The sequence below is a fragment of the Argiope bruennichi genome, chromosome 10, assembly GCF_947563725.1.
Source record: "Argiope bruennichi chromosome 10, qqArgBrue1.1, whole genome shotgun sequence".
In the NCBI taxonomy this organism is placed as follows: domain Eukaryota; kingdom Metazoa; phylum Arthropoda; class Arachnida; order Araneae; family Araneidae; genus Argiope; species Argiope bruennichi.
Window position 1 is genome coordinate 35,701,248 of NC_079160.1, and position 8,843 is coordinate 35,710,090.

At 30.3% G+C, this 8,843-nt stretch overlaps 1 non-coding gene across 1 annotated transcript; it reads left to right on the top strand.

Annotated features, from left to right (window-relative positions):
* The first annotated feature begins 8,532 nt into the window (after nt 1–8,532).
* Nucleotides 8,533–8,614, top strand: Trnas-aga (transfer RNA serine (anticodon AGA)). The gene has a single exon. It is a non-coding gene; the product is annotated as a tRNA-Ser (tRNA).
* Nucleotides 8,615–8,843: the final 229 nt, after the last annotated feature.

The window sequence follows — 8,843 nt, forward strand, 5'->3', positions numbered from 1 at the left end:
ACACACCTCCCTCTCCTCGCACATCCCCATTCCACACACACCTCCCTCTCCTCGCACATCCCCATTCCACACACACCTCACTCTCCTCGCACATCCCCATTCCACACACACCTCACTCTCCTCGCACATCCCCATTCCACACACACCTCACTCTCCTCGCACATCCCCATTCCACACACACCTCACTCTCCTCGCACATCCCCATTCCACACACCTCACTCTCCTCGCACATCCCCATTCCACACACCTCACTCTCCTCGCACATCTTAAAGCCACATTCCATACACTTCAGTCTACATACTACCTCGTTCCACGCGCCTCCACCAACCCATTGTCACGTACCATTGTCACATTTTCCTGTCATTGCTAGGACCAGCAATTTTCGTACTGTACATATTCAGGTCAATTATAATAACTCGCACTCTGTTTACTGCCGAGATCCGAAATTCGTTCACCATTCACAAACGTGGCGTATAGCTGACATCACATATACACAGACGTGATGCATAGCTCAAAACGCTCTCAATGTCAATATTTCTTTACATAACTCAAGTATAACCCACAATTCTCCCTTTAAATCCGGTTCATTTCGACACTTGGAAAGTTACTAAAATAACTCAAACTCCAAATAATACCCGCTGCCAAGCTCTAAGTTATCACATCCCATGCAATGGTGCCGTTACATTATTACTAGGATATCGTCACCTAAATTCATACTTATCTATTTCAATTATTATATTCCTTATATAATCCATGATTTTCAGTTCAAACATCCAACAAATTTCTACGGATATTGTAATTAGAAATTCCTTGACCATCTAGTTTCTATTTAAGCAGAGAGCAGTTCTATTGAGTATAATTACAAAGAAAAAAAGTAATTATTTTTTTAAGAAATAGAACGAGGGGAGTAAAAAATTAATTTTTGCACAAATACATTTTTCACTTTATTTTTTAAATAAACCTTTAATGTCTTGCTCAAGGAGACAGATTAACCATTAATACCCACGGCTCCTTTCGTTTAATGTTTTTTTATAAGTATGCAAAATTCTATACTTTAGCAACCCTAAGCTAATGACTCATTAACCCGCTCTTTTTAATGAGCTACGAATGACTTGTACTTTTATGACCTGTATGGAAATGTCTTGATAACGGAAGTGTTCCAATACCGAAAAACTAAAACATTTCTAAATTATAGTCTATATATTCAGTCTATTCAGAGGTTAATTATTCTAAAGAATCCGGATAAACAGTGCTAGTGTTTAGCCTATACATGAAAATATTTTAGTGTTCCCTCTTGAAATTAGCTGGATATACTATGTCATGTGAAAAAAATGAGCTTCAAGTACAATTTTTAAACGATTAGAACGATTAGTAATATCAAGAGAAAGCAATTTAAAAAATAAATATCCGAGCCAAATCGTTTTTAATGTACAGTTCGGGATTTCTAAGGCCAAAAAAAATCAAAATTAATAAAATTTTCAATTTTTGAAGAGAAATCTGCAAATGGCGCTTATAAAATTTTTGGAGAAATTGGACAAACGATATTAATTTGTTATTAAGATGATGCTTTTGATATAAGTTTATTCAACGAGTTGACTTCATCAAACGGTTCAAAGAGAATATAATTACACTAGTTATTACATCCCTTTTATTTTTAAGCTATAGAGTGAGGGATAAGATGTAACAGAACGCGGCCATAAACATAGAGTTAATGGAATGAATTCGTTAAGAGAAGGATTGTCGAAATAAAATGTTTACTTATCATAACAGATGCTATATTAACTGCTGCTAAAAGTAGAAATCCTGTAACTACAGAATCTAGATAATCAATTACAAAATATTTGACATTTTTCTCGTTGGTAAAAACATTATGTTCATTCCACGGAATCCCTTAAAGTACCTTGTTCTTGGAAAAACTTCCGTGATTTTTTAATAATGTATGCATTCTCTCCTAAGATATTGAAATCATTTAATCGCATTTCGGATAATTTCATAATCTTTGAAACCAGTAATGATATTTGTTTGATTTTGTCATTCTCTTTATTTGAAACTGCGATTATTCCTTAAACACACAATGAAATTTTTCTGAATATCTTCCCAAAGGCTTCTGAAATCTCACATTTATCATATTTTTTTTAAGAGTTAACTTTTATTACCCTGTTTAAATTTTAAATATTAGTTAAGTCTAATAGATATGGTTCTTTTACCTTTTCATAATCTTAAAATGTGTGCTGTATGACTAGAAAACAGTTTGCTTATTACAAAAATGATTTTACATAACCCCAAATATCAATGAACCGTAGGAATGTTTACATGTTTATTAACTCCAATTACTATTTTAGAAAATATTTAAATAGATTTTAGATTGAATCAACACGAATCAATATCATAGTTCGAGTTTTGAAATATTTTCGATTTCATACGTATAATTGGTAAATTTTAATACCGCATCTTGCACAATAACTTAAATAGTTACATATATCGAATATGATATTGGATATTTCGTTTGAATTAGAATTAATTGAATTAATAAATTCAACAGAAGCTTGGGGAAAAGTTTTAGACTTTTCAGCTAATGGGATAAAGCATTTCATTAACTATAAATATCCTAAGATAGAATCGAGCTAAACTTAATCGAAACGAATTAGACAAAATGTATATACAGATATTCATTCGACGAATGGGATTAAAGCATTAGTAAACTCATCACAAACATTTTAAAAACAATGCTTATAGAAATTAAAGGTTTTAAGTTTAACTAAATCTTTGAAGAATTCACTAAAGTGTCTTCATTACATACTTGGAGAAATATTTGAATTTATTAAAATTCAGGGCAATGCATTTCTTACTCCAAGAACGACATTTTAAATAATTCAACTAATTTTCTCTCAATTTCCGACATAACTCATTGTTACTTCATTAAATATTTTAATCTTTTGGCGAAAGTTTTTATTAAGCTTTGGGATGGCAACATGAGATAGTTTGAATAAGTAGAATTTTCCTAATGTTACATTATCAGCTCTGAGCGGCGAAGATTCCAAAATTATATGGTCTTACCTGGGTGTAGTTAAATATGATTGAGCTGATTCTAAAAAACTCCCATGTGCTTTGACTGTTATATAGGCAGGCCATGGCAAAAAATAACACGTCCTTGTTTTAATGGTGTCCTCTATTGGTCTGTGAGGCATAAACTTTATTCCGTACTATTTTCATAAGACCTAGGTAGAGTTTAGATGTCTTTTCCTATTCAGCATTGCAATAATATTCTACGGCATACAGGATCTGGAAAAAGAAATTTTATCAATCATCGGAAACTAAAACAGCTGTAATATACTCGATAAATTTTGAAGAAACAACTTCGCAGAAAATATTACGAATAACACATTAAAGCTAAATGAAGTATAGATTTTAAATGCATCATTTTAAATGCATTTGAAGACAGCATTTCTCAAGTTGAGATTATATTTGCATAATATATATAGCAATAAAAGCTGTCATCTGAATATTTAGTGCGAAGAATTCATAAGATGTCTTAATCCGTTAAAATATTAATCTAGAAACTAGCACACAGTGAATCAAAACTGCAGGAAATAAAATGCCGATATCTTAGTAACTAACACGCTTTTCTTTAAAATATTTAATTAACATTTTCTCTTTCATTGAAATAGATATATCGCTGCTTCTTGCTTGGCATTTGACCTTTTTATTATACTACGAAGTTAATACTTTTTCTGTTTTGTGTAATTGACAACTACATCCATATGAGAACTAAATTAACTAGTATGTCTGTGCTCACATAATTTCAAAGCTTTTATTAACAAATTAAAGCTTTAAGAAATTAAAGCTTTCATTATCAATTATTCTATATTTCGAGAAGTATTCGTTCACTATAAGCAAAGGAATCAATAAAAAATTTTCCTGAAATAAAGTTTCAAAAAATAGATTAACCCCTTAAATGTTTTAATTTCTTTACTATCTCCTAAGATGACACCTATTTTGGGAATATTTTCTTATTTTGATTCAAATAGAAATCCATTGAATACTTGACTTATCTATGTATTCGAAGTAATTTTAATATTGAATTATAATCGGTATGAATGGTTTATTTTTTGCTTACAACTCAAAATTTGATAAATCGATGCACGTATGGCACTCGGGCAAAACAGTTAAGTGGTTACAAATTTTTTATAAATTTTCTATCACGGAAATTGGAAGTTTACAAATTTAAAAAGCAACGAACGTTTTGTCCTCCGATTAGTGCAGAAAAGTTTAATAAGTTATTCACTGGAGAATCAAGAAATAGGTAATAAAACAGTCGCTGCATATGCAAATACAGTACTGCAGATATCAATGATACACACATATGAAGTAAATCGTTACTAAATAAAGCAACAGTGCAGCTTGAATTCACTATCGATTAGCTTTCCCTAGAAATAATTCGATTGACTTGCTTTAACTCGTGCACTTCTATAGTCTGAAATTATTCAATGTTCTCCATGAAATGTCGATTCTTAATACAAATAACGCCATTCTCATATTTTGAATAAGCTTCATTTTTATCATTAAAGTTAAAGCTTACTTATCTGGCATCCAATATGTCATTAAAATTTCTTTATTATAAGGTTAACTGCGCATGCAGCATTAAAAACCAACTGCGGAGAAAGGAGCTTTAACATTTTTGTTGATATACTATGAAAAAATTATGATTTTAATCCCTAATTTCTTTAAAAATTCGTATGATAAAGAAAATTCAAAAATATATTTTATTTAAAAACTTCATTCAATGACTCTGTAACATTTTTGGTATGGTATGCTTAAAAACTATTTAATGGAAGGCAAATATAATTTTATAAAACATTTTCATATGTTACAGGATTAAAAATAGTTAAAATTTTGCTTTTTCACAAATAGCTGCATATATTTGATGAAAGATGCAAACTGGCATTTCCTATTACTGCTCTGTTTGCAATAAAATTTGAAATCTATGACAAAACCTTTTGATAAAAATTTAGATTAATATTAAACTAACAGACCAGGCTTGGTTCATAATAATAAAAACCGAAAATTCGATTAATAAAATCTTTAAGCCTTATCTAAGAAGCTGTATTATAATTTTGTTCTTTAAGAATTTACAAGAGTTAAAAACTTTATAAAAGCAGTTTAATTGTATTCAAGACAAAACGGAGCAACATTTGGTTTAAAAAAAATAGTTTTGATCTGTACTTGCTCGTCAAAGTATACGTGAAATTGCCCCGATGCACAGTAAAAAAAAAAAATGCTGGGCATTTATCGATGGGCTAAATCAGTGCAATAACGATGCGCTATTCTATCTCGCTTAATACTCTGAAAAAATAGCTGCATTTGAATGAAACTATTCGAAAGCAAAGCAAAAGTTCAAAAATTTCTCTTTATCCGAAATTAACAAATCATTTCTCAGGTATTTACTGTTTCGGCTAGTTGAGGATAACATAAATCGATTAACTATAGATGTTTTAAGAATTATATATTTTGTATCGGCTGTGGTGACCAACAAATGACCAGTTTGTCTATGGCACAAACTCTGTCAAGGAAGATGAAAGTATTAAAAGGAATTTTCATTCAGAAATTACTCAGGGGATTTTTTTTTTAGAACTGACCTCGTAAGTTTAAAACTATAATCGGATGTCGGGAAAGGCATCTAAGAAGATATCCCATACTGAAATTTCTGCTTTATACTAAAGCAACATCCCTTTAATCTTATTCAGTCAAGACGATGTCCATTTCTGAATGTAAACCTCAAATTTAAATTTTTTAGACTTATATTTTAGGTACAATGTTTAAATATATATTCGCATACTTCTGAAAATAAACTAATTTTTTTTAGTCGCGACAGCTGCATGCAGTTCAGTTGCATACTTCTAAAAGCGAAGTATGCAACTTGGTTGAACTCCAAGGATTCAGCGGAAAATAAACCAGTTTCCAACTGGCGTAAAACTTCGAAAACTCAAGTGGAGATTATGATTCTAACTGGGGGCAACATTTGACTTCAATTCCATAATAGAATTGAATGAAATTTCTCTTAGGGATCTTTATTTTTAAGCATCTCGTGTAAACATATGATTGCATGAAAGCGAATTAAAATTAACCGCAAATTTTTAAATCTGGCCCCCTTTCAACCACCAATCTTATACAAAATCTCATCTAGTTTTAATTGTTTTCGCAAGATTTAATGCTAAATTTAACTCCAGTTATTACACTGCAGAAGAGATTAACACTAACTGCACTGCCAAAATCGAGTAATAGCCAAGATTTAGCGAAAAATATTTTCGGAAATATTTTTTTGTAATATATTTTTTCTAAAATATTTGGGATATAAATAATTGAGATATTTTCTAGAATAGCAATTTATACAGAAAGTAAGACTCGTAGATATTTTTGCACTTGAAAAATAAACTTTCAATTATTCAATTTAATTATTAAGTAGAATAGGTTTTTTTAAATCAAATTAATTTTCTTTAAATATAAAAATTAGGTCAAGGTTTTAATTATCACAATTTCAAGGTCAATTTGGCCAAAGTTGTTTTGTAATTACAATTTTCATAATAAGTAATTTCTCGCTATATGCATTAGTACATTTTTTTTACAAGCTTCATTTTTTTTTTTTTTTGCAGATACCAAAATTTCAGAAAGATAATGAGCGCGAATTAAAATTTGAAAATAACTCCTTCAGTTGTCCACCAAATAAGCGATTTCTTTAGCAGAGATTTTAATTGATTCTAAACAAAATATAAATAAGGAGGCACTTTTGCTTTTTAAAAAACTTTAAAATGTTGCAGAATACCTACAAAATTTCATCATTAGAATTTTATTGAAGAGAATTTCCAATCAAAATAATAAATCAAAATTGATTCTTTAATTAATCGTCAGACTTATAAATGAAAACACAAAACAAGGAAAAAAAACTTACTTCATAATATCCGACGTTCAAATAGCAATTAGTTTTCAATATCTACTAAAATATGAGGCTCCAATAAAGACGGCAAAAATATTTTTAAGTCACCATAGAATAACTAACATGTGGTGAAATGAAATGGAGTAAATAGAGCTAATAAGACAACGAAGTACTTCAATAAAAGAATGTCATTTGTAATGTCTCAGCTAAAATTTCAAAAGATGAAACGAAAACACTCGCACAAAACTGCAAAATGAAATCTGACTAATGGAGATAAATCAACTCATAAGCAGATAGACTTTACTAACCCATCGTTCGTCTTCTTCGAAATACTTTCAGTAAAGAAATCGCCCAAAAGGCACAGAGATTAAAACAATCACAAGAAGGTTAGACTTTTGGATTTAAATACAGAAATGTAATTTTAATACTGGTGATAAACAAAAAGAAGATCGTTTCCGCTGTTTTAGATAAGTATGAAGGACAATATGATGATGGGGGGGATATAAGAATATGAGCAAGGGCAAAGAGAAGTTCAGATTTTATTCTAAAGGACCAGCAACAGATAGTGGATTAGTAGCATAGAAGTTAATGAAATAGGATTAAATAATCAGCTCTGGCTAAGCTATGTACCGTCACTGAAATATGTTATCATAATTTCGTCGGATATTATTAAAACTGCCAATAGTAAAGATCCACATTTAATTGATCCCTTAAATTGGTTTTTATATTATTTATATCGAAATATCGATTATTTATAATTATAAATATCTATAGGGTCAAATAAAGCAAAGAGAAGAATATCACTTACCGTGCACTGACATTTAAAGCTTATAAAAATATGACGCCAATTACATGTTTAAATTGAAATAATAGAATAAAATTTTTAAAAATATATAAACTATTCCACTAACATTTAAATCTTTTAACTACACAAACGCCATTTAAATTAAAATAACAATAATATTTTTTAATATAAAGTAATGGAAGTAATACTGATAAGAAGATACAAATTATGAAGCAGAGAGGCGAAATAGAAGCGTTCTGGGCTCGTAACCCAGAGAGAGGTCCGTGGAGAGAAATCATGATTTACTAGTACATGTTTTATTTTCACCGACTTTCTGAATTCATGACTTTCCTAAGTTCCCTGCATGTGCTTAAAATTAAATCCCATGTATGTATAAAAGCTACCGAGATTCAGACTTTAGTCTATATATGAAAACAAAATAAATAATTACCAACTACCTTATAAAATATAAGGTGAAACATAAAAAGTGCTGCTGGAATCTCGGGAATTCTTCTTTTAAGTAATTTTAAATAGCAAAATTTCTTTGAAAAATTATCAAAAATATTACATTATATTCTGTATCAGATATTAATAGTACATTTTTAATTTATTTGAATATTCTTGAAAATTTTAAACTGCGATTCAGTTGCCCCAAAGTTTTTTTTTTTTTTTTCTTCTTTTCTTGAACGCTTCAAATTAACGTAGTTCTAAAGGATATTTCAGAATATCAAAGTACTAATTTAATCACCCCACGAAAGTAAACGATACTAGAGCATGGCGAGCATATTGGAAGACGCAGAAAGAAGTCTTATTGCGTGTAGTCGTGGCCGAGTGGTTAAGGCGATGGACTAGAAATCCATTGGGATTTTCCCGCGTAGGTTCGAATCCTACCGACTACGAAACGAGCATGTAAGTTTTTGTCATAAAATGTTATAATGAATATTTTTCAAATTTTGCAGTTTTAGAAAACGTAAAATAATAATGGATTATCTTACTTCGCATTTCTTTAACGCTAGCCCATTAAGCGACCATCTGTCTGTTCTCAATATTAAAGTTCTAATTTTATCACCTCACAAAATTAAACTATACTATAGCATGGCGACCATATTGGAAGACGCAGAAAGAAGT